The 27,874-nt window shown below is 37.4% G+C and overlaps 1 long non-coding RNA gene across 1 annotated transcript; it reads left to right on the top strand.

Annotated features, from left to right (window-relative positions):
* Positions 1-25,402, top strand: LOC116563797. Its single transcript, XR_004274571.1, has 3 exons — positions 1-243; positions 15,551-15,554; positions 25,371-25,402. It is a non-coding gene; the product is annotated as an uncharacterized LOC116563797 (long non-coding RNA).
* The last annotated feature ends 2,472 nt before the right edge of the window (positions 25,403-27,874 follow it).

Raw genomic sequence — 27,874 nt, 5'->3', positions numbered from 1 at the left:
TTTAGTATACAGTGTAAAAAAATCAGTGTAAAAAACCCCTAGCATTTCTGTACAACAATAATATTTAAGCTGAGAGCCAAATCAAGAACACAATCCCATTAATAATAGCCACACACACAAAATAAATTGCCTAGGAATACATCTAACTGAGGAGGTGAAACATCTCTATGAGGAGAACTATAAAACCTGCTAAAAGAAATCAAAGATGACACAAAGGAATGAAAAAAGATTCCATGCTCATGGGTTGGACAAATCAATATCATTAAAATGGCCCCAACTGCCCCAAAAATGTATAGATTCAACACTACCCCTATAAAACTACCTATGTCTTTCTTCATAGAAACAGAAAAAAATTATTCTAAAATGTATATGGAACCAGGAAAGAGTCCAAATAGCCAAGCAATCCTAAGCAAAAAGAAGAAAGCCATAGGCACCACACTACTTGGTTTCAACTTACGTTGTAAGGGTAAAGAAATAAAAACAGGATTGTACTGGTTAAAAAAAAAAAAAGAGAGAGAGAGACACACATAGACCAATGGAACAAAATAGAAACTCAAGAAATAATGCTGCATACCTATAGCCATCGGATGTTTAACAGTCAACAAAAACAAGCAATGTAAAAAGGGCTTCCTATTCAATAAATGTTGCAGGGTTAGCTGGCTACCCATAAGCAGAAGATTGAACCTGCATCCTTATCTTTCACCATATGCAAAAATTAACTCAAGATGTATTAAAGATTTAAATGTAAGACCTGAAACTACATCCTTGAAGAAAACCTAGGAAATGCCATTCTGGACATCAGCAATGGGAAAGGGTTTATGACTAAATCCTCTAAAGCAATTACAACAAAAACAAAAATTGACACGTAGAAACTATGAACAGAGTAAACAGACAACCTACGGAACGAGAGAAAATATTTGCAAACTATGCATCGAGCAAAGGTCTAATATCCAGAGTCTACAAGGAACTTAAGTCAACAAACAAGAACCAAATAAACCCATTAAAAATGAGCAAAGAACACAGACATTTCTCAAAAGAAAATATACAGCCGCCAACAAACATGAAAAAGTGCTCTACGTCGCTAATCATCAGAGAAATGCAAATCAAAACCACAATGAGATACCATTGCACACTAGTCAGAATAGGTATTATTAAAAAGTCAAAAAACAACAGACACTGGCAAGGCTGAAGAGAAAATAAATGCTTATCTTACCTGATGGAAGATCTTATCTGTGAGTTGTCCAGGTTCTTGGTGCATTAAACAAAGAATTGAACAAAATGCACAAACAAAGCAACAAAAGAATGAAGCAATGAAAGAAGAAGCAACAAAAGTGCAGATTTATCGAAACGAAAGTAAAGAGAGGGAGCAGGCTTAAGCAGGTGGCTCAAGAGCTTCGATTACAATGTTCTTTAGGGTTTTTAATCAGCTGAAAGAATTTGGTAACACTCCTAGGTGCCCTTTAGAGGCCTCCAATTGGTTACATCCTATGAAAAGTTGGCCTGTGACCAATCAGAGGCTAAGTAGAGACTTGGCCCGTGGTCAATCAGAGGCTGAAGTGGAAGCTTCTGTCTTGTTATACAGGAGCATCCTGTATGCTGCCTAATCTTGCCTAGAACTAGCTGCACCTGCTGTTCTTTTGCTTCTACCTTAACCCTCAGTTATCCTAATTCTCTATTCTCCTACCTCACTTATACACTGTTGGTGGGAATGTAAATTTGTTCAGCCCTTGTGGAAAGCAGTTTGGAGATTTTTGAAATAACTTAAATAGAACTACCATTCAATCAAGGGATCCTAATACTGGGTATACATCCAAAAGAAAAATTATTCTACCAAAAGACACATGTACTCACATGTTCATTGCAGCACTGTTGACAATAGCAAAGACATGTAATCAGTCTAGGTGCCCATCAACAGTGGATTGGATCAAGAAAATGTGGTGCATATACACCACAGAATACTACACAACCATAAAAAATAACAAAATAATGTCCCTTGCAGCAACATGGATGCACCTAGAGCCCATTATCCTAAGTAAATTAACACAGACACAGAAAACCAAATACCAAATGTTATCACTTATAAGTGGGAGCTAAACATTGGGTACACATGGGCATAAAAATAGCAGCAATAGAAACTGGAGACTATTAGAAGGTAGAGGGAGGGGGACTAGGGCTGAAAAAGTACCTGTTAGGTACTATGCACAGTGCCTGGGTGATGGGATCATTCATATCCTAAATCTCAGCATCACACAATATACCTATGTAAAAAAAACTGCACACATACCCCCGAATCTAAAATAAAAGTTTTAAAAAATAAAGAAATGTGTATTTTATCATTAGCATACTACCCCAAATACTACTCATTAAATTTTTTGTCTTTCCAGAAATATGTCTATCCACTTTAACTCTGCCTTGTAAACATATTAAATAAAAAATCAAGGGAAATGAAAATGTAAAAAATATTTATTTTCAGTTCACTATTAGGTTTAAGAAATTTTTGAGCAATAAAGCCACTTGACATTATTGATGCAAGTATACTTCCATACCAATTTCAAGAGGCAGCTTGAAAAAAAAAGATATGTATATGTGTATGTAAAAGGAAAGGGGTGGGAAATATATTTTTAAAAGTATGCTTTATCCCAGATATTGCACTAGGTATAATTTCTTAATCCTCAAAAAAACAAACAAAACAAAACAAAACAACCCATGAGACAAGTATAATTATCAGTATTTTACAATGAAACTGAAGTATAGAAAAGTATGTGGTACATTTCTAAAAAGCTTGGTACTTTTTAATTTTTCCCAAGACAGCAGATAAGAGGCTTTTAGTGGCCAGGTGTGGTGGCTCAGGCCTGTAATCCCAGAACTTTGGGAGGCCGGGGTGGGTGGATTATGAGGTCAGGATATAGAGACCATCCTGGCTAACACAGTGAAACCTCTTCTCTACTAAAAATACAAAACATTAGCTGGGTGTGGTGGCACATGCCCGTAGTCCCAGATATTTGGGAGGCTGAGGCAGAAGAATTGGTTGAACCCTGGAGGTGGAGGTGGCAGTGAGCCAAGACTGCACCACTGCACTCCAGCCTGGGTGACAGAGAGAGACTCCATCCCAAAAAAGAAAAAAAAAAAAAAAAAGAGGCTTTTGGTATGACTCAGTCACTTGGAAATAGCAAAATAGTGAGAAAAGACCAACTGATATGGTGTGGCTGTGTCCCAATCCAAATCTTATCTGGAATTGTACTCCCATTATTCCCACATATTGTGGGGGGAAGCTGATGGAAGATAATTGAATCATGGGAGGGGTTTCCCTCATACTGTTCTCCTTGTGGAATAAGTCTCATGGTATCTGATGGTTTCATCAGGGTTTTCCACTTTTGCATCTTCCTGATTCTCTCTTTGCCTGCTGCCATACATGTAAGACGTGACTTGCTCCTCCTTGCCTTCCACAGTGATTATGAGGCTTCCCTAGTCATGTGGAACTGTAAGTCCAATTAAATCTCTTCCTTCTGTAAATTGCCCAGTCTCAGGAATGTCTATATCAGCAGCATGAAAATGCACCAATACACCAATTCTATTTGCTTTAATTCAAAAAGAAGAAGGGAATTTACTAGAATAGTGAACAATACTGCAGATTCTGGGGAGGTGAAAGTTGATGAACAACTCCCAGGACAATGTCAGGCTGATAAAAGTGAGTGAAAATCCAGTATGAGCAAGGGGCAGAGTCTTCTTTTGTGATTCACCTTTCCACTAGGGATCCAGGCAACCCAGGCCAAGGGAAAGCACTTTGTTTCTCCGAAACCCTGGGCTAATGTTGGGAGAGGATTGGAGAAGTAGAGAGGGAAAGACACTGGGAAAAGCTTTAGGCATTTTCTCAGATCCAGGACTGAAAGCAGGGTGTCATTTTTTACCTGGGCTCATGTGAAGTCAGCCATTTTTTGGCAACCCAGCAGTGTGGCCAAGCAAGCATTTTAGTTAGGTCAGAGATTGGTGCAGTTATTCTGGAGTGGGGCATGACCCCGCTACCAGAATTGAGTGACAAATTTGGAAAGCATCCCAGCAGTAGGCACTGGAATTAGGCTCTCTCCCATCACAGGTATGGAGTGAAAGGAGAATTTCTGAAGCCATGCTTTCTCCTAGTTGGTGAGATCTGCAGCCAGGGTCAGCTTTGCAAACTGGAACCAGTCTGCATGTGTAGTTGCTGTGTGCCCCAGCGTGCTTTCCTGAGATCATGGTGCAGCAGCTATCTCTCTGTTCCACACCCATGTATATCTCCAGGTGCTTGGAATACCAGAATAAAAGAAATAACTAACATCGAGAAGAGTTAAATGTAATTAAGACCCACAAAAGGATGAATGAAATGAAAGTTTGTGTTTTGAAAGGATAGATGAAACAGACTGCTAGGTAGATTAACAAAGAAAAAAGAGAGAAGATACAAATAAACACAATGAGAAATAAGAAAAATGGCATCAGAACCGATCCCACAGAAATATAAAAGATGCTCAGAGATGGTGTAAATATCTTTATGCACACACACTAGCACACCTAGAGGAAATGGATAAATTCCTGGAAACACAGTCTCCCAAGATTGAACCAGGAAGAAACAGAAATCCTGAACAGAGATATAACAAGTAATGAAATTGAATGACTAAAACAAAACAAAGCAAACAAAAACTTACCAATAAAAAAAAAGCCATTCAGATGGATTCACAGCTAAATTCTACCAGATGTACCAAGAAGAGCTGGTACCAACCCTACTGAAACTATTCCAAAATATTGAGGAGGAGAAACTCTTCCCTAATTCATTCCATGAAACTAGTATCAACCTGATACCATAATCGGCAAAGACACAACAAAAAAGAAAACTACAGTCCAATATCGCTAATGAGCATGGATGGAGAAATCCTCAATAAAATACTAGCAAGCTGAATTTGGGAGCACATCCAAAAATTAATTCATCATGATCAAGTGGGCCCAAAGTTTGAAAATCCAGTTTTAAACTATCTGTATTACTATCTGCACCACTTTTGTGGGTGTAGATGGAAAAGGTTATTTAAGGAAAAATCACACAGAATTTATTAGTTCAGCATTTGGGGTTTCAGTTACAGAAAGCACTCAGTCTTAGTTATTTGGAAACCTTGTTACGCACTGGGAATGGCTATAGTGCAATACTTATGTTTTCCCTTTGACTTTGCTATTTTGTGCCTTCAGGATTCCTGTAATCATACATTAGTTTTTTTGAAGCTGTAATATATGAAAGAACAGCTCTTAATTGATGTTGTTTAAACAATATTTTCCCGGGTCAAAAACATTCGAGAAATTCCTTCTAATTTTTTTTACAGCATGTCAAAATCTACAGTAGGACAACAACCCATTTATCTTTGTTTAAAGACTTGACAATATATTAGCTATGGTACAAAATGTTTTGCTTGACATATGAGATTGGTGCAAAAGTAATTGCATTTTTGTCATTAAAATTAATGGTAAAACCACGATTGCTTTTGCACTAACCTATACTTACTGCAATTTTTTAACACCATCTTGGGAAAAATCGTCCTTGATAAGAAGCAAAACATAGTCTCTTGCTGTTCTTTGTTATAATTTGTGACTTTTTATGAGCACTACTATCTTAGATAATAGTTAAATCAGGATAGTTCTAGAGAAGAAAGCCATACAATGCTAAAGGTTTTAGGAGTCATCAGTGCTACTATGTATACTTGATCTTTGAGAGAATAACTCAAGATAGCTTACTGACTTGTGAACAATCATATTCATCAAAAAGAAGGATTACCAAGCAGAATGAAATAAAGCCATTTAGGGGACTGGATGAAGTAATGCTTACACTGTTGCTTTGTTTTCCAGTGTTTACTTGCTTTTTCCTTAAGAGAATAATATTTCTTCCTCTCACATTCTGAAGAAGTGCTTGATGTGGTTTCATCCTTGAATGTCTGGGATGGTCAGTAACCAAATAAGAAGGTGTTACATGGAAACTAGTTGAGAAGGAAAATGTTCCCAATATCTAACATAGATTTAAGAAATTATTTTCTGGCCAGCAGAAAATTTTTACCTAATAAAAAATATGAACAGTTTATTTATCTCTATTTCTTTTGCTTGCTTTTCCTGCAGCAAATTATGTAAATCCAAGCATTCATTAATAGTGAAAACATGTAGTTAGCCCACAATATCAGGAAATCCAGTTCTCAGGATTAGTCATAACCAAGGGCAACCCAGTGGAAAGGCACAGTGTATTAAATGTGTTTTTTACCAATTAAGTAGAAAATAGAGCAAAGAAAATGGAAAAAGTAATAGGAGTATATGTCTCTTAGGCTAAATGAAAAAAGTAATAGCAGTATATGTCTCTCAGGCTAACTAGTTTGTTTCTTTTATATGCCTGTTTGATTTCTTTTATGTTCTTTTAGGATATGCATCCCTGGAATTATTCAAAGATTAAATTTTACAGACTATCAGACATGTATGACAATAATAAAAAAATCTCTATTTTTCAACTGTAACATAATAGCTATGGTGCTTTTTTGTTGTCAATTACTTGGTGATATGGTTTGGTTGTGTCCCCACCCAAATCTAATCTTGAATTGTAGTTCCCATAATTCTCACATTTTGCAGTAGGAACCCAGTGGGAGATAATTGAGTCATGGGGGTGGTTTCCCCCTTACTATTCTCATGGTAGTGAATAAGTCTCAAGAGATATGGTGGTTTTATAAGGGATTTCCCTTTTCACTTGGCTCTCATTTTCTCTCTTGCCTGCCACCATGTAAGACGTGACTTTTGCCTTCTGCCATGATCGTGAGGCCTCCCCAGCCACATGGAAGTGTGAGTTTATTAAACCTCTTATTCTTCATAAATTACCAAGTCTTGGGTACGTATTTATGAGCAGTGTGAAAATGGACTAATATACTTGGAGAAGTAGAATGACTGATTTCAGCCTGTTACACAATTTGAGGCTTTTGAATGATCAAAGTTTTCCAGAAATGACTGCTCTTTCTGACTTCTGTTAACTCTTCCCTATGAGGCTGAAGCAAAAAGAGAAAGAGGGAAAGAGTACAGTGGCATCACCACATACATGGGTCAACTCACAGAAATTAAAATTTTCAATTTGAAGTGGGTCGTTTTCCCAGTGATTCTTGAAGAGGAAGAAAAGTTTTTCCTACCCTGTAGAAAATGTCAATTGGATGTTAGAGTAGGCTTCCTTGTGACTTATCTGCAATGGAACTTCTCTTTGCAGCTGTGGTGCATCCACCAAGAGCTTTACAGCTTCATTGCTGTTGCCTAATATGAGTCACAGACTTTTTCAGGGAATAGGGAACCTATTGTCTTGCCAAAGAAAACTTTAAAACACACCCTTAACCCAAATTTCAAGCAAAAGTTTAAACCAGATTTATGTCTGATTAACAGAGTACAGGGCAAATGTAGTAATTTTGTACTTTGTTACTAATCTTGTGAATTTGCAAGGGAGAATTTGCAGGGGCAAAATGCTTATGTTAAAACATAAGGTAGGGCTGGGAGTGGTGGCTTATGCCTTTAATCCCAGCATTTTGGGAGGCTAAGGCGAGCAGATCACTTGAGGTCAGGAGTTGAAGACCAGCCTGGCCAATATGGTGAAACATGGTTTCTACTAAAAATAAAAAATTAGCCAGGCATTGTAGCATGCTTCTGTAGTCCCAGCTACTCAGGATGTTGAGGAAAGAGAATCACTTGAACCCAGGAGGTAGAGGTTGTAGTGAGCCAAGATTATACCACTGTACTCCAGCCTGGGTGACAGGGTGAGACTCTGTCTAAAATAAATAAATAAATAAAACAAACAAACCAAAAAAACCATAAGATAGGCCTCTATTAAATGAGAGGTTCTGATTGTAGGATTCTGCTGCAAATGCAATTTGATACCATGTTGTACCTATAACTTTAATATTACCATGCATTACTTAAAGGATATAACAAAGTTAGTGTCTGAAGAGGTATCAGGGCACCAGTTATCTAGGCAAAGATGTTTACATCAATTTAAAAGGTTAATTAGTGTCCTATAAACTAATAGTTTTGTTTTTTCTCTAGGAAGAAGTAATACTGACAAACCCACTTGCCCAAGAAATTATTTCACAAAAATCACATATACCCTTTAAAACAATGTCATTAACTTTAAAAAAGATGTTCATAGTTTTAGGGAAAAAAAATATCCTGACACTGGTCAAAGATGCTGGAAAAAGCCAGTGAAGTAAAAGGAATTGATGTAACAGCAAGTGAAATAAAAACAAAGGATGATCAAAATTCCAGGTTTGAGAGATTTCTGGAATGAAGCTGAATTGCAGTGAGCTGACGGTAACTCATGGCATGACCTAGAGCTCTGTCCCAGTGACCCTGAACTGCTCAACAGGATTTCTGCTCTTTTCTAGTTTAAAAGAGAAACAAAAATGCTCCCTTGTTCTCTCTTGAAGTTTTCCTTTCTTTTTCTTCTTCTTCATTTTTTCTAAAATGCCTTTCTTAATCTAGGTTCAATTTTCAGATAATGCATATTGCTGGAAGAAAAAGAAATTATTTCATTAAATGTTATTTCCTCTCCAGTTTATTTATTCTTCAAGTAATATTTCAAGATCTGCTTTGTTCTTACAGCTTGTACCATTACTTTGTAAATTCATTGATTTTTACTAAATGCTTTTGGCAAATAGAGAATATTTTCCATGTCCAGGAATTAGCTAAGTAAAACCCATCATAGAAGCTTTTTGCTAAAGATTTTTAATTATTTGCCACATCTCTTGAACACATCAGTAGCATATTCCAGGAATCGAAGTGGTTTATATTTTAGAGATATTGACTATACCTATGACTTTTTAAAGAAGTTTAAAAATACCAGCATCTTAGAATGCCTACCCTTTATAGAATAATCAAGTACATTAGTCAATAACAAAAAGAACCTAATCTTGTTGATGTATACCTCTTCAATATCAATTAATTATCACAGCACATTATGGAACTCACTAGGTGAAGAATAGGGCACTGGCTACTTTAGAAATCAATGTGTAGACCTCAAAGTGGAAATGTTGACACTAATGAGTACATTCCGAGAAAAATCCATTTGAAATGTGCTTTTAATTTATAAGTCTGAAGTGTTACACACTGATGAAATAAGTGAGAAATAAAGTTTAATATTTATTTAATAGATTAGGCCAGGGATTCTGCTGCACTGAGGATAAACTGAAGCAGTTTTGATGAGCAGAAATTCTGGAAATTATATTAATCCAAAGGTTTCTGCCAAGTTTTTTGATGCTTAAAATGCCAATGAAGGGTAGAAATGGGAAAGTGTAAATGAAGGCCAGGATAGTTCCCCATTTTTTAAGGTGTATCCTTTTCTAAATTGGGGTAGAAGAGAGACTTGGCAGGGACATGGTTGAAGCTGGAAACCCATCATTCTCAGCAAACTAACAGGAACAGAAACACAAGCACCACATTTCCTCACTCATAAGTGGGAGGTGAACAATGAGAACACAGGGACACAGGGAGGGGAACATCACACACTGGGGCCTGTTAGCGGGTGGGAGACTAGGGGAGGGACAGCATTAGGACAAATACCTAATGTAGATGACTGGTTGATGGATGTAGCAAACCACCATGGCACATGTATGCCTACTTAACAAACCTGTATGTTCTGCACATGTATTCCAGAACTTAAAGCATAATAAAAAGAAAAAGAAAAGAGACCTGCTAAACAATGACACACAGCTGATAACGATGATGTTTGTTCTTATGAACTCCCAGGAAGACTTCTTAAGGTCCAGAGAGTTTCTGAAGTGAGAATTATTCTTGAAAAACTGCTACGTCACCTATGGTGTACAGTATTTAAGGTTTAGTGTGCACAATGATATAGGTTAACATGTATATATAATGATTATAGAAATGTGTTAAGTATAATAAAATATTGCTATGGTTATAATGTGTGTTTCCTCCAAAATTTATGTCGAAACTTAATCCCTATCGTATTAAGAGGTGAGGCCTTTTGAAAAATGATTAAGGCTTGAGAGCAGAGTCCTCATGAATGAATTAGTGCCCAATAAAGGGCTGGAGGGAACTAGCTTAGGTCATTTGTGCTCTTCTGTCCCTTCTGCCATGTGGGGAGACTCAGATGGAGCCATCTATGAGGGAGAAGCCTTTACCAGACACTGAACCTAATGCTACCTTGATATTGGATTTCCTAGCCTCCAGAACTGTGAGAAAATAAATTTATCTTGTTTATAAACTAACCAATCTCAGGCCTTTTGTTTGTAGCAGCATGACAAACTAAGATCTGTTATATTATGCAAAATATGATTTCCATCACTATTGATATAGTTTTTCTTTTTCTGTTTTTTTCTTTTTCCAAACATACAATTCAGTTTCACATTAACTGTACAAATAATATGACTCCACTGAAATAGCTTTAATAATTATTTTAGTGTAACTTTCATTTACACTGTGGATTTGGGATGAAGAGTTCTGTATATGTTTATTAGGTCCACTTGGTCCAGATCTGATTTCAAGTCCTGGAGTGGTTTATTCTTTATTAGGACTTTGCTGATGCTTTTAGATATTTAATTTGATACAACAACACTGTGAGATAGAGATTGTTTTCCTGGTTTACAATGATAAACCTGACAAAGAGAAATTAATGCTCATGTAATCAGGTTCTTAGCACACTCAGTCTGTCTCATATTGATGGGGTGGTTTTGTTTTTCTTCTTGTAAATTTGTTTAAGATCTTTGTAGATTCTGAATATTAGCCCTTTGTCAGATGGGTAGATTGCAAAAATTTTCTCCCATTCTGTTGTTTGCCTCTTCATGCTGATGATAATTTTTTGTTTGTTTGTTTGTTTTGCTGTGCAGACGCTCTTTAGTTTAGTTAAACCCCATTTTGTCCATTTTGGCCTTTGTTGCCATCGCTTTTTGTGTTTTAGTTGTTAAGCCCTTGCCTATGCCTATGTCCTGAATGGTATTGCCTAGGTTTTCTTGTAGGTTTTTATGGTGTTACGTCTTATGTTTACATCTTTATTCCATCTGGTGTTAATTTTTGTATGAGGTATAAGGAAGGGATCCAATTTCAGCTTTCTGTGTATGGCTAGCCTGGTTATCCCAACACCATTTATAAATAGGGAATCCTTTTCCCATTGCTTGTTTTTGTTAGGTTTGTCAAAGGTCAGATGGTTGTAGATGTGTGGTGTTACTTCTGAGGCCTCTGTCCTGTTCCATTGGTCTATATATCTGTTTTGGTACCAGTACCATGATGTTTTGATTACTGTAGGCTTGTAGTATAGTTTGAAGTCAGGTAGCGTGATGCCTCCAGCTTTGTTCTTTTTACTTAGAATTGACTTGGCTATACAGGCTCTCTTTGGTTCCATATGAAGTTTAAGGTGATTTTCTCCAATTCTGTGAAGAAAGTCAATGGTAGTTTGATGGGGATAGCATTGAATCTATAAATTACTTTGGGCAGTATAGCCATTTTCATTATATTTATTCTTCCTAACCATTAGCATGGAATGTTTTTACAACTGTTTGTGTCCTCTCTTATTTCCTTTAGCAGTGGTCTGTAATTCTCCTTGAAAAGGTCCTTCACATCCCTTGTAAGTTGTATTCCTAGGTATTTTATTCTCTTTGTAGCAATTGTGAATGGGAGTTCCCTTACGATTTGGCTCTCTGTGTGTCTGTTATTGATACCTAGGAATGCTTGTGATTTTTGCACATTAAAATTATATACTGAGACTTTGCTGAAGTTGCTTATCAGCTTAAGGAGATTTTGGGCTGAGACAAGGGGGTCTTCTAAATATACAATCATGTAATCTGCTAATAGAGACAATTTGACTTCCTCTTTTCCTAATTGAATATCCTCTATTTCTTTTTCTTTCCTGATTGCCCTGGCCAGAACTTCCAATACTATGTTGAATAAGAGTGGTGAGAGAGGGTATCCTTGTCTTGTGCCAGTTTTCAAAGGGAATGCTTCCAGGTTTTGCCCACTCAGGATGATATTAGCTGTGGGTTTGTCATAAATACCTCTTATCACTTTGAGATACATTCCATCAATACCTAGTTTATTGAGAGTTTTTAGCATAAGGTGCTGTTAAATTTTGTTGAAGGCCTTCTTTGCATCTATTGAGATCATCTAGTAGTTTTTGTCTTTGGTTCTGTTTCTGTGATGGATTACATTTATAGATTTGTGTATGTTGAACAAGGCTTGCATCCCAGGGATGAAGCTGACTTGATTGGAATGGACAAGCTTTTTGATATGCTGTTGGATTCGATTTGCCAGTATTATTGAGGATTTTCACATCAATGTTCATCATGGATATTGGCCTGACATTTTGTTTTTAAGTTGTGTCTTTACCAGGTTTTGGTATCAGGATGATGTTGGTCTCATAAAATGAGTTAGGGAGGATTCCCACTTTTGTTTTGTATGGAATAGTTTCAGAAGGAATGGTACTAGCTCCTCTTTGTACCTCTGGTAGAATTAGGCTGTGCACCCGCCTGGTCCTGGCCTTTTTTAGTTGGTAGGCTATTAATTGCTGCATCAATTTGAGACCTTGTTAATGATCTATTCAGTGATTCAACTTCTACCTGGTTTAGTCTTGGGAGGGTGTAAGTGACTAGGAATTTATCCATTTCTTCTAGATTAACTGGTTTATTTGCATAAAGGTATTTGTAGTAATTTCTAATGGTAGTTTGTATTTCTTTTGGATTGGTGGTGATGTTCCCCTTATCATTTTTTATTGCATCTATTCAATTCTTCTCTCTTTTCTTATTTATTATTTTGGCTAGTGATCTATTTTGTTGATCTTTTCAAAATCCAGCTCCTGGATTTATTGATTTTTTTGAAGTTTTTTTTTTTTTGCGTCTCTATCTCCTTCAGTTTTGTTCTGATCTTAGCTATTTCTTGTCTTTTGCTAATTTTAACTTTGTTTGATCTTGCTCCTCTAGTTCTATTAATCATGACATTAGGGTGTTGATTTTAGATCTTTCTTTGCTTCTCATATGGGCATTTAGTGCTATAAATTTCCCTCTAGACACTACTTTAAATGTGTCCCAGAGATTCTGGTACATTGTTCATTCTCACTGGTTTTGAAAATATCTTTATTTCTGCCTTCATTTCATTATTTATCCAGTAGTCATTCAGGAGCAGGTTGTTCAGTTTCCATGTAGTTGTATGGTTTTGAGTGAACTTCTTAATCCTGAGTTCTAATTTGATTGCACTGTGGTCTGAGAGACTGTTTGTCATGATTTCTGTTTGTTTGCATTTGCTGAGGAGTGATTTACTGCCAATTATGTGGTCAATTTTAGAGTAAGTGTGATGAGGTGCTGAGAAGAATGTATATTCTGTGGATTTGGGATGAAGCGTTCTGTATATGTTTATTAGGTCCACTTGGTCCAGATCTGATTTCAAGTCCTGGATATCCTTGTTAGTTTTCTGTCTCATTGATCTGTCTAATATTGACAGTGGGGTGTTAAAGTCTCCCACTATTATCGCATGGGAGTCTAAGTCTCTTTGTAGGTAGTTAAGACCTTACTTTATGTATTTGGGTGATCCTGTATTGGGTGCATATATATTTAGGATAGTTAGCTCTTCTTGTTGCATTTATCCCTTTACCATTATGTAATGTCCTTCTTTGTCTCTTTTGATCTTTGTTGCTTTAAAGTCTATTTTATCAGAGACTAGGATCCCTGCTTTTTTTTTTTCCTCTCCATTTGCTTGATATATCTTCCTCCATTCCTTTATTTTGAGCCAATATGTGTCTTTGCATGTGAGATGGGTCTCCTGGATACAGCACAGCAATGGGTCTTGACTCTTTATTGAATTTGCCAGTCTGTGTCTTTTGATTAGGGCAGTTAGTCCATTTACATTTAAAGTTAATATTGTTACATGTGAATTTGATCCTGCCATTTTGATGCTAACTGGTTGTTTTGCCCATTAGTTGATGCAGATTTTTCATAGTATTGATGGTCTTTACCATTTGGTACTTTTTTGCAGTAGCTGGTACTTGTTGTTCCTTTCCATGTTTAGTGCTTTCTTCAGGAACTCTTATAAGGCAGGCCTGGTGGTGATGAAACTTCTCAGTATTGCTTGTCTGTAAAGGATTTTATTTCTCCTTTGCTTATGAAGATTAGTTTGGATGGATATGAAATTCTGGATTGAAAACTCTTTTCTTTATGGATGTGGAATATTGGCCCCCACTTTCTTCTGGCTTTTGGGTTTCTTCTGAGAGATCTACTGTGCGTATGATGAGCTTCCCTTTGTGGGTATCCCGACCTTTCTCTTTGGCTGCCCTTAGCATTTTTTCTTTCATTTCAACCTTGGTGAATCTGACGATTATGTGCCTTGGGGTTGCTATCCTTGAGGAATATCTTTGTGGTGTTCTCTGTATTTCCTGGATTTGAATGTTGGCTTGCCTTGCTAGGTTGGGGAAGTTCCCTTGGATAATATCCTGAAGAGTGTTTTCCAACTTGGTTTCCTTCTACCCATCACATTCAGTTACACTGATCAAATGTAGGTTTGATCTTTTCACATAATCCCATATTTCTTGGAAACTTTGTTCATTTCTTTTCATTCTTTTTTCTAATCTTGCCTTCTCACTTTATTTCATTGAGTTGATCTTCAATCTCTGATATCCTTTCGTCCACTTGATCAATTCAGCTATTGAAACTTGTGAATGCTTCATGAAATTCTCGTGCTGTGTTTTTCACCTCCATCAAGTTGTTTATGTTCTTCTCTATGCTGGTTATTCTAGTTAGCATTTCATCCAACCTTTTTTTCAAGCTTCTTAGTTTCCTTGCATTGGGTTAGAAGATGCTCCTTTAGCTTGGAGAAGTTTGTTATTAACTACTTTGTGAAGCCTGCTTCTGTCAATTCATCAAACTCATTCTCCATCCAGTTTTGTTTCCCTGCTATTGAGGAGTTGTGATCCCTTGGAGGCAAAGAGGCATTCTGTTTTTTGCTGATTTCATCCGTTTTGTGCTGGTTTCTTCCCATCTATGTGAATTTATCTACCCTTGGTCTTTGAAGTTGGTGACTTTTGGATGGGGTCTCTGAGTGGACGGACATCCTTTCTGTTGATGTTGAAGCTATTTCTTTGTTTTTTCATTTTCCTTCTAACAGGTCCCTCTGCTGCAGGTCTGCTGGAGTTTGCTAGAGGTCCACTCTAGACCCTGTTTGCCTGGAAATCACCTGCTGGGGCTGCAGAACAGCAAAGATTGATGCCTGTTCCTTCTTCTGGTAGATTTGTCCCAGAAAGGTACCTGCCAGGTGTCAGCCAGAGCTCTCCTGTATGAGCAACTACCAGTCAGGATACATGGGAGTCAGTGAGCCACTTGAAGAGGCAGTCTGTCCCTTATCAGAGCTCAAGTGCTGTGCTGGGAGCTCCGTTGCTCCCTTCAGAGCTCCTAGGCAGGAACGTTTAAGTCTGCTGAATCCAAACCCACAACCACCCCTCTTCCCAGGTGCTCTGTCCCAGAAAGGTGGGGGCTTTATTTATAAGTCCCTGATGTACTGCTGCCTTTTTTCAGAGACACCTTGCCTAACAAAAAGGGAGACTAGTCACAATCTGCCTACAGAGGCCTTGTTGACCTGCCGTGGGCTCCACCCAGTTGCTGTGTAAACTTCCCGATGACTTTGCTCATACAGGCGAGGTTTAAAACTGCCTACTTGAGCCTCAGTAATGGCAGACGCCTCTCCTCCCACTGAGCTCAAATGTCCCAGGTTGAGCTCAGACTGCTGTGCTGGCTGTGAGAATTTCAAGCCAGTGGACCTTAGCTTGATGAAGTTAGTACATAGTAGGCCCAATTTTTTTCCCATTTTCTTTAGTTTGGGAAATTTGATTTTAAAATGCTGCTTTTAAAATATATATTGTGTATCCCTAGCAAGAGTTGATGAGATGGCACCATGTACCCACAAAAACAACAAAAATTAAAAAGTAGATGATACAAGTAGAGGCAATAATATGGAGAAATGAGCACTCATATACATTGCTATTGGGTGAGCAAAACTGAAAATAATTTTGGAGAAGCTGAAATTGTGTAGGTGTGCTTCCAAAATACCTAGAAATTCTACCACAAGGCACATTACCAGAGGAATTCTTTCACACATGCATAGGGAAGCACACACAAGAATGTTTGGCATGGCAGTTTTTGAAATAGGAATCAGAAACAGCTGAAATAATTGAAAGATAGAATGGATGAATACAATGTCTTTTCATGTGATATGAGGTTTTATAATATTAAAAGGAATAAATTAGACCTGCATACATCAGAACTGACATATTTCAACATCTCAAAACCACAATTTTTGAGAAGAAACAGATGCTTGACCCTGGATGCCTGTAAGAAGGTGGAGAGGTAGATGAGCAAGGTTTGGGTGATAAAATGAACCAAAAAATGATGAGCTAGGCTTGGACCAATATTCATAATTGTACTTTGAACTGAGTATGACAGATTTTATCAATCTCATAATGTTTTCCTGAGGTTCATATAGTAACAAATGAAACAGTATCAATAGTAGACATATTATATATTTTTATTCCTGAAAATATTTATATTGAGAGTTGACAGAAACCATTTGGGGTCATTAAAAAAATAGGCAAGATTCTGCTTTGCTGAGACTTTTCCCCCTTCTAGTGGACAGGACAGGCTCTCAAGACAGACTCCACGTGGGCTTGCTCTTTTGTGGCGCCCTTCTGGCCCTTGTAAACATTTATTAAACTTTTGCCCCTGGCAACTTCTGGTCAGTGCCAGTGATCAGAACCTCTCCTTTAATTTTCTAATCAAGTCACCTTTTGTTTTAAATTTTTAAGGCATCAGATACCACTTCATCATATTCTCCTAACTGCAAAGGAAACAAAAACTAAGTTTTCAGAAGAGACTCTTCAGAAACGAACTCAGTAGTCCTGTGGTAAGAGGAAAGCACTCTCCTTGGTGGAAGGTGGGACCCACAGTGTAATTCTCTCCAATGAAATCTCTTCAGTTTCTCTTCTAATCTCCAGCAACCCAATCATTTTATACTCTTAAACTGGGTGAAGCACTTAAGAGTTGAGTTATTCCCTTTTGTTTGATACCTTCTTTTTTTTAATCTGTGTTCCACTCTAAGCTCCTATTACATTTATTCTGTGTTTCTAGAGGCCAAGAAAACCACTTTCTCATTTTAGAATCTCCACTGCTAATGCAGTGTCTGGCATATAGTAGGTGCTTAATAAATGCTTTTAAAATTCATCTGGCATAGTACAACAGCCTCCTCTCTCTCTGCTTTCATTTTTGCCACTCCTTGCTACTCGTCATTTTCCCACACAGCAACCAAAGTGAGTCTTTAAAAATGTCAATTTGAAATGTCACGCCCTGGCCCCAAACCTTCAATGAGCACCTACCACATAGTTGGAATTAAATCCAGCCTCTCTCAGGATGTGCAAGGGCCTGTCTGACTTGGGCGTGATTATTCTTTCCTCTTGCTAACTCCTCACCAGCTACGTGAGCATCTTTGCTGTTCCGACTTGCCAAGCAAGATACTGCTCTAGGAATTTTGTGCTTGCTGTTCAGTTTGATAGCCTCTACCCTCAGACAGTCGTATGCGTATGCCTTCCTCCTTCCCTTCTTCACATCCCTGCTTAACATTCCCCTCAGCTAAGATGCTTTCCAAAAACACTTTACCTAAAATAGCATCTCACTTCAACACTTCCATTGTCTTGTGTGGGTTTATTTCTTCATAGCCCTACCTGACAGTATATATTTGTCACTTCCTATTAGATCAGGAACTCCATGAGGACAGGGATTTTATTGGTTTTGTGCATTGCCCTATCCCTAGTACCTAGGTCAGTCGCTGGCAGATAACAGGTATCATCCTTAGCAGTATGGGGTCAACAGTTTCTCCCATTCTGAGAACTTGGGTGGTTGAGCGCTTTCAGCAGAAGCTCCTCACTGAGCCATTCAAAGCTGTGCAGGATCTGACCCATCTTCCTTTCTTTTTCTTTGTGCTTTAATTTCTTATCAATTGCCCTTGCTTTCTAGTTTAGGAAATTATGCAGGCTGAATTCAGAACGTGGATGGCTGAGTTAGCTCACACTGTGTTTTATTCTTTTCAAAATTAAATCTGTATGCTTTACATGGCATATATGCTCTATAGTTCACCCAAGTCCTGGATACTCTGTATAATAAGGCTCTCAGACAGTTTAGATCATTTACGTTATTCATCTGGCTCCCTTACACTTCTGGACAAATTTATTTCATCATACTTCTCAAAGTCACTTTTTTTTTTTTAAATTGCTATTCCTGTGATTTTTCCCAAATACCTCCTTTTACACAAAACTCTCTCTTCCATTTCTATCTATTGAGCCCCATCTATTTTCAGCTTGGCTCAGCCAGTGTCTTGAAGCCTTCCACAGTGCACACTCAGGGGTACAATTTCTCCATCCTTTGAATGCCTGTGGTACTTTGCCTTATCATTTTTAGCTTATCTATGACATTTTTACTTCGGTTATTTATATAAATTATAAAAATATTTCCTTCTGGAGAAAAAGCTTCTGCTTTATTTGCCTTGCATTCTCCAAGGCACCTAGCTCCTAAGCTCAGTATGTATTTACCGAATGAAGGGTGCTTGATGTATGAAAGCAGAAGCAATCTTCACAGTAATTCGAACCAAGTAGGGCAAAGAGTATTCTTCATTGTTTCTAGATGAGGACCCAGGCAAGTTAAATGTGTGCTCAGGTGCCTTGGCTAATGAGTCACACAGCTAGGAATAAAGAGATGTCAGGTCTTCTGAGTATTTGTCCTGATCATCACTTCCAAGTGTTCTGATCATCATTTCCATGAGTCATATCAGTCACAGAAAATCATTCAATATGCCAAATACTAGATGCCTTTTCTACTGAGGCATAGTTCTAAACATTATGGGAGATAATGTTTTAAAATTATACCTATATTGCTCCCCAAACAGCAGTTTTATATTCCTACTTTTCAATAACTTTCATATTGAGCTGAAAACATAGAGTCAAATTCATGTTTTAAAATTTAGCAAAATTTATTAATTGGTTCCTATAAATAAATTTTTTTTTCTGTCTTTGAATTTTACATATGCCTGTCAACTTTTCTTGTTGTGTGAAAAAATAAATTATGACCTTTAACCTTGAAGACCTCTGATTAATTTATCCTATGCCAATAGTATAACACCATAAAAGCAACGCACACTTTCATAATCTTTCATAATATTTCTTGAAAACAATTATTCAACTCTAATAATTGTGAAATCCTGTGATAATCTTGTATTACTTTAGAGAAAAATCATCCCTGTAAGAGCTGTAAAAAAGCATTGAACAAATGTGGAATGGTCAAGTTTTATATTTTATAACATGGGAGCTTCTTCCTAATATCTAGGGAGGCTGGGCATTATTATAAATACGTCAATATGCATATTATGCATCATCCATAGGCTGAATATGTAATATGCCTCTATATATGAAAGTTTTGTTGCACATCTAATTGTCATATTTAGATGTGCCACATTTAGATGTGAGACAAAACTTTTATATGTAGAATGCAGTTAATGTGATTCATTAACTGGAATTTAAAATGATGGTTTTTAAATTAATATTTATAGTAATAAAATTTTATATTATTTATATTAATAAATGAATAAAGTTTATATGTATTTATATTTATATTTTTTTGTAGAGAAAAGGTCTTGTTTGGTTGCCCAGGCTGGTCTTGATTCTCCTGCCTCAACCTCTAGACGTGCTGGAATTACAGCCCAGGCTGGTCTTGATTCTCCTGCCTCAACCTCTAGACGTGCTGGAATTACAGGTATAAGCCACCATGCCTGGCCCTTTTAGCTCTTTATTTTTCCAGAATTTCAGTGAGAAATGTTTTAAAAAATAGCACAAAAATTTATTTATAATCTATTTACTTGAAGAAATGGACCCTTTGACCGCAAATGGTTTACTGGACATTTCTTAAAAATGATATTCTCTCACATAACCACAGAACAATCGTCAAAATTAGAAAATTATTATTGATATTATACTTCTGTCTACTCTGCAGACCCAATTCAAATGTTATGAATTATTGCAATCATTTTACATTTTGTAAGAAAGGAACATTCCAAATCATGTGTTGTGTGCAGTTGTCTCTTTAGTCTCCTTTATTTTGGAAAAGTGTGTGTACTTTTCAAATTTAAATGTTAATTAAATGTAAAATATATACACAGATTGTAAGTGTTCAGTCTGATTAATTTTAACAATTATATATATGTGTGTTACCATCACCCAAAACAAGACACGTCTTCAGCTCTGACAAAGCTTTCCTTGTGCTCATTTCCAGTCAAGTCTCTTCTCCCTAAGAAGGAATTACTTTTCAATTCCTATTTACATAGGTTAATTTTGTCTATGCTTGAAAGTCACATAAATGGATTTATACATGTATACTATTGTGCCTGACTTCTTTCACTCAGCAAAATGTTTTTGATATTAATTCATGTATCAGCAATTTGTTCCTTTTAAATTGCTCAGTAGTATTCCATTACGTGTATACCCTACAATTCATTTATCTATTTTCCTGTGATGGATATATCTAGGCTGTTTTCAGTTTTTGTCTATTATAATAAAACTGCTACAATATGAAAGTGCAAATCATTTAATTAATACATGTTTTCATTCTTCTTAGGGAGAAAACTGGAAATGGAATTGATGAGTTCTAGGGTGGGGGTTTACGTATTTAAGAATTGTCATATTTGTTCACCAAAGTGGATGTGTGATTTTCCACTTCTACCAGCAATACATGAGAGTGTCAGTTTTTCTGTATCCTCACCAAAATGTAGTTTGCCAATCTTTTTTATTTTAACCATCCTAGTGGGTGTGAAATGTTAAATGTCTTCTCTTCTGCTTGTTGACTGTTCATATATTTTCTTTCATGAAGTATCTGTTCAAGTCATTTGTCCATTTTCTAATTGGGTCATTGGACTTTTTATTGTGATTCATAAGAGTTCTTCATATAATCTGTATATGAATCCTTTGTCAGATATATATACTGAAATTTTTTTTCTCAGTCTGTGACTTACCTTTTAATTTTCTTCATGGCGTCTTTGGATGAGTAAAACTTTTAAATTTTGATGAAGTTGTTTCCTTTTTGTGTTATATCTAAGAAGTCTTTGCTTACTAAAAGGGAAGGATAATCTTTATGCTTCATTTTAAAAGCTTTTGGTTCTAGGTTTTATGTTTGGTCTATGAACTTTATTAATTTTTAAATATGTAGTACCTAAGGGCCAAGGTTTGTTTACTTTCATATGAATATCTAGTTGTTTAGATACCATTTGTTAAAAACACTTTTCTTATCCTAATGAATTGTACAGGCATCTTGATGGAAAATCAATTGAATGCATATGTGTGCACTTATCCCTAGATTTTATTAATTTTTTGCATTGATATATCCATCCCATGTCAATATCACATTTTTTGCATTATAGTAGCTTTACAAGAAGTTTGGAATCAGGTAGTGTAAGTCCTTCAACTTTTTTTCTTTTTAAAAAAATTTTTGGACAATTTAGATCTTTTGTATTGTAATACAAATTTTAGAATCAGCTCATCAATTTCTCAAAGAAAAATCCCACTGGGAGGGGATCCAAGATGGCCGTTTAGGAACAGCTCAGGATTGCAGCTCCCAGTGAAAGCGCAGAGGCTGCTGCAGGTGATCCCCAGGCAATCAGGGCCGGGAGTGGAACTCAGCAGACCTACAGCAGAGGGGCCAGACTGTCAGAAGAAAAACCAAGAAACAGAAATAACCTCATCATCAACAAACAGAACGTCCACTCAGAGGCCCAATCTGAAAGCCAGCAACTACAAAGACGACAGGTGGATAAATCCATAAAGATGGGAAGAAACCAGCGCAAAAAGGATGAAAACACCCGAAACCAGAACACCTCTCCTCCTAAAAGGGATCACAACTCCTCACCAGCAAGGGAACAAGGTTGGATGGAGAACGAGTGTGACGAAATGACAGAATCAGGCTTCAGAAGGTGGGTAGTAAGAAACTTCTGTGAACTAAAAGAACATGTTCTAACCCAATGCAAAGAAACTAAGAACCTTGAAAAAAGATTTGACAAAATGCTAACGAGAATGGACAAAATAGAAAGGAATATAAGTGAATTGATGGAGCTGAAAAACACAACACGAGAACTTCACGAAGCATGTACAAGTATCAACAGCCGAATTGACCAAGCAGAAGCAAGAATATCAGAGGTCGAAGATTAACTCAATGAAATAAAACGGGAAGGCAAGAATAGAGTAAAAGGGGTAAAAAGGAATGAACAAAGTATCCAAGAAATGTGAGACTATGTGAAAAGACCTAATCTACGTTTGATAGGTGTACCTGAATGCAACGAAGAGAATGAATCCAAGCTGGAAAGTACTCTTCAGGTTATTATCCAGGAAAACTTCCCCAACCTAGCAAGGCAGGCAAATATTCAAGTCCAGGAAATACAGAGAACACCACAAAGATATTCGTCAAGAAGAGCAACCCCAAGGCACATAATCGTCAGATTTACCAGGTTTGAAATGAAGGAGAAAATACTAAGGGCAGCCAGAGAGAAAGGTCGGGTTACTCACAAAGGGAAGCCCATCAGACTCACAGCAGATCTCCCAGCAGAAACCCTACAAGCCAGAAGAGAGTGGGGGCCAATATTCAACATCCTTAAAGAAAAGAACTTTCAACCTAGAATCTCCTATCCAGCCAAACTAAGCTTCATAAGTGAAGGAAAAATAAAATCCTTTGTGAACATGCAAGTACTCAGAGATTTCGTCACCACCAGGCCAGTTTTACAAGAGCTCCTGAAAGAGGCTCTACACATATAAAGGAACAACCAGTACCAGCCACTCCAAAAACATGCCAAATGATAAAGAGAATCAACACATTGAAGAATCTGCATCAACTAATGGGCAAAACAGCCAGCTAGCACCAAATGGCACACATAACAATATTAACCCTAAATGTAAATGGACTAAATGCCCCAATCAAAAGACACAGACTGGAAAATTGGATAAACAACCAAAATCCATCGGTGTGCTGTATCCAGGAAACCCATCTTACATGCAAGGATACACAAAGGCTCAAAATAAAGGGATGGAGGAAGATTTACCAAGCAAATGGAGAGCAAAAAAAAAAAAAAAAAAAAGCAGGAGTTGCAATTCTCATCTCTGATAAATTAGACTTTAAAGCAACAAAGATCAAAAGAGACAAAGAAGGACATTACATAATGGTAAAAGGATCAATGCAACAAGAAAAGCTAACGATCCTAAATATATATGCCCCCAATACAGGAGCACCCAGATACATAAGGCAAGTTCTTAATGACTTACAAAGAGACTTAGACTCCCACACGATTATAGTGGGAGACTTTAACATCCCATTGTTAATATTAGACAGATCAACCAGACAGAAAATTAACAAGGATATCCAGGACTTGAACTCAGACCTGGACCAAGCAAACCTAATAGACATTTACAGAACTCTCCACCCCAAATCCACAGAATATACATTCTTCTCAGCACCACATCACACCTACTCTAAAATTGACCACGTAATTGGGAGTAAATCACTCCTCAGCAAATGCAAAAGAACGGAAATCATAAGAAACAGTCTCTCAGACCACAGAGCAATCAAGTTAGAACTCAGAATTCAAAAACTAACGCAGAACCACACAGCTTCATGGAAACTGAACAACTTGCTCTTGAATGTTGACTGGATCAACAATGAAATGAAGACTGAAATAAAGATATTCTTCGAAACCAACGAGAATGAAGACACAACATACCAGAATCTCTGGGACACATTTAAAGCAGTCTCTAGAGGAAAATATATAGCAATAAGTGCCCACATGAGAAGCAAGGAGAGATCAAAAATTGACACCCTATCATCAAAACTGAAACAGCTAGAGGAGCAGGATCAAAAAAACTCAAAGTCTAGCAGAAGACAAGAAATAACTAAGATCAGAGCAGAACTGAAGGAGATAGAGACACAAAAAACCCTTCAAAAAAATCAATAAATCCAGGAGCTGGTTTTTTGAAAAAATCAACAAAATAGACAGACCACTAGCCAGATTAATAAAAAGGAAAAGAGAGAATAACCAAATGGATGCAATAAAAATCGATAAAGGGGATATCACCACAGATTCCACAGAAACTCAAACCATCATCAGAGATTATTACAAACATCTCTATGCACATAAACTAGTAAACCTGGAAGAAATGGATAAATTCCTGGACACTTGCCTCCGCCCAAGCCTAAACCAGTAAGAAGTCGAAACCCTGAACACACCCATAAAAAGGTCTGAAGTTGAGGCAGCAATTAAGAGCTTACCACCCAAAAAAAGCCCAGGTCCAGACGGGTTCACAGCGGAATTCTACCAGACATACAAAGAGGAGCTGGTACCATTCCTTCTGAAACTATTCCAAACAATACAAAAAGAGGAAATTCTTCCCAAATCATTTTATGAGACCAACATCATCTTGATTCCAAAACCTGTCAGAGACTCAACAAGAAAAGAAAACTTCAGGCCAATATCCATGATGAACATAGATGCAAAAATCTTCAATAAAATACTGACAAGCCGATTGCAACAGCACATCAAAAAGCTTATCCACCATGATCAAGTAGGCTTCATCCCGGGGATGCAAGGCTGGTTCAACACACACAAGTCTATAAACGTAATTCACCACATAAACAGAACCAAAGACAAAAACCACATGATTATCTCAATTGATGCAGAGAAGGCCTTTGACAAAATTCAACAGCCCTTTATGCTAAAAACCCTCAATAAGCTAGGTATTGACAGAACGTATCTCAAAATAATAAAAGCTATTTATGACAAACCAACAGCCAATATCATACTGAATGGGCAAAAACTGGAAGCATTTCCCTTGAAATGTGGCACTAGAGAAGGATGCCCTCTCTCACCACTCCTGTTCAATATAGTACTAGAAGTTCTAGCCAGAGGAATTAGGCAAGGAAAGGAAATAAAGGGTATTCAAATAGGAAAGGAGGAAGTCAAATTGTCTCTATTTGCAGACGACATGATTGTATATCTAGAAGACCCCATTGTCTCAGCCCAAAAGTTCCTGAAACTGATAAGCAACTTCAGCAAAGTCTCAGGATACAAAATCAATGTGCAAAAATCACATGCATTCCTATACACCAATAACAGACTTAAAGACAGCGAAATCAAGAACGAACTTCCATTCACAATTGCCACAAAGAGAATAAATTACCTAGGAATACAACTAACAAGGAACGTAAAGGGCCTCTTCAAGGAGAACTACAAGCCACTGCTCAACGAAATAAGAGAGGACACAAACAGATGGAGAAACATTCCATGTTCATGGTTAGGAAGAATCAATATTGTGAAAATGGCCATACTGCCCAAAGTAACTTACAGATTGAACGCTATCCCTATCAAACTACCAATGACATTTTTCACAGAACTGGAAAAAAACACCTTAAACTTCATATGGAACCAAAAGAGAGCCTGCATAGCCAAGTCAATTCTAAGCAAAAAGAACAAAGCAGGAGGCATCACACTACCGGACTTCAAACTATACTACAAGGCTTCAGTAATCAAAACAGCATGGTACTGGTACCAAAACAGAGATATAGGCCAACGGAACAGAACAGAGGTCTCGGAGGCAACACAACATATCTACAACCATCTGATCTTTGACAAACCAGACAAAAACAAGCAATGGGGAAAGGATTCCCTGTTTAATAAATGGTGTTGGGAAAACTAGCTAGCCATGTGCAGAAAGCAGAAACTGGACCCCTTCCTGACACCTTACACTAAAATTAACTCCAGATGGATTAAAGACTTAAACATAAGACATAACACCGTAAAAACCCTAGAAGAAAATCTAGGCAAAACCATTCAGGTCATAGGTGTAGGCAAGGACTTCATGACCAAAACACCAAAAGCATTGACAACAAAAGCCAAAATAGACAAATGGGACCTAATCAAACTCCACAGCTTCTGCACAGCAAAAGAAACAGTCATTAGAGTGAATCGGCAACCAACAGAATGGGAAAAAATTTTTGCAGTTTACCCATCTGACAAAGGGCTGATATCCAGAATTTACAAAGAACTAAAACAGATTTACAAGAAAAAAAATTAACAAGCCCATTCAAAAGTGGGCAAAGGATATGAACCGATACTTTACAAAAGAAGGCATACGTGAAGCCAACAAACATATGAAAAAATGCTCACCATCGCTGGTCATCAGAGAAATGCAAATCAAAACTACATTGAGATACCATCTCACGCCAGTTAGAATGGCGATCATTAAAAAATCTGGAAATAACAGATGCCGGAGAGGATGTGGAGAAATAGGAACACTTTTACACTGTTGGTGGGAGTGTAAATTAATTCAACCATTGTGGAAGACAGTGTGGCAATTCCTCAAGGACCTAGAAATAGAAATTCCATTTGACCCAGCAATCCCATTACTGGGTATATATCCAAAGGATTATAAATCATTCTACTATAAGGACACGTGCACATGAATGTTCATTGCAGCACTGTTTACAATAGCAAAGACCTGGAACCAACCCAAATGTCCATTGATGATAGACTGGACAGGTAAAATGTGGTACATATACACCATGGAATATTATACAGCCATCAAAACCATCAAAAATGATGAGTTTGTGTCCTTTGTAGGGACATGGATGAACCTGGAAACTATCATTCTCAGCAAACTGACAGAAGAGCAGAAGATCAAACACCACATGTTCTCACTCATAGGCGGGTGTTGAACAATGAGAACACATGGACACAGGGAGGGAAGCACTACACACTGGGGTCAGTTGGGGGGAAATAGGGGAGGGACGGTGGGGGGTGGGGAGCTGGGGAGAGTTAGCAAGGGGAGAGATGCCAGATGTAGGTGATGGGGAGGAAGGCAGCAAATCACACTGCCACGTGTATACCTATGCAACAATCTTGCATGTTCTTCACATGTACCCCAAAACCTAAAATTCAATAAAATAAATAAATGGGGGGGAAAAAAAAGAAAAATCCTGCTGAAATTTTATAGTGATTGTGTGGATTCTAAGATCAGTATGGAAGAATGAACAGGCTAAAATTGTTAATAAATCTAATGAAGATTTGTTTACAACCTCAACAGTTTTAACAGTCTTCTAGTCTCTGAGTATGTTGTATCTGCCTTATAGGTCTTCTCCAGTTTCTGTCAGCAATATCTTGTATCTCTGCTCTTTTTAATTTGTCAGGTAGTCTACAATATGTATTTTTCTTTTTGATAGTTACATACTCTAGCCATAGCAAATAAATCAGCAATTTGGATCTTCTAATCAAATAGATCCATTTAAGGAAACAAATTCTTTAATTCATAGGTGAAGAATGGGGAACAGGTTTTGATAGTCTCAAACTGGCTGAAATAGTAAATATACTTCCTTTTAGATCTGCTGACCTTTTGGGGAGTAAACTCAGAAAATTCTGTTTCAAAGAAACTGCAATAGGCAAATCAAGGTTGACTTAATTGTCTAAGTCAGCAAACAATTAGAACCATCAGACATGTGCTTCCTAAAACAAGAAACTAGATTCTAAGAAAAAGATAAACAGGCGGGGCGTGGTGGCTCACGCCTATAATCCCAGCATTTTGGGAGGCCGAGGCGGGAGGATCACGAGGTCAACAGATCGAGACCATCCAGGTCAACATGATGAAACCCTGTCTAAACTAAAAACACAAAAAAATTAGCTGGGCGTGGTGGCACGTGCCTGTATTCCCAGCTATTTGGGAGGCTGAGACAGGAGAATTGCTCGAACCTGGGAGGCGGAGGTTGCAGTGAGTTGAGGTCTCGACCCTGCAGTCCAGCCTGACGCCTGG

This window comes from Sapajus apella, unplaced genomic scaffold (assembly GCF_009761245.1).
Source record: "Sapajus apella isolate SASKATOON/1434 unplaced genomic scaffold, GSC_monkey_1.0 scaffold36, whole genome shotgun sequence".
In the NCBI taxonomy this organism is placed as follows: Eukaryota; Metazoa; Chordata; class Mammalia; order Primates; family Cebidae; genus Sapajus; species Sapajus apella.
Note: the sequence above shows the minus strand (reverse complement) of the source record. Positions and strands in the feature narration are given on the sequence as shown.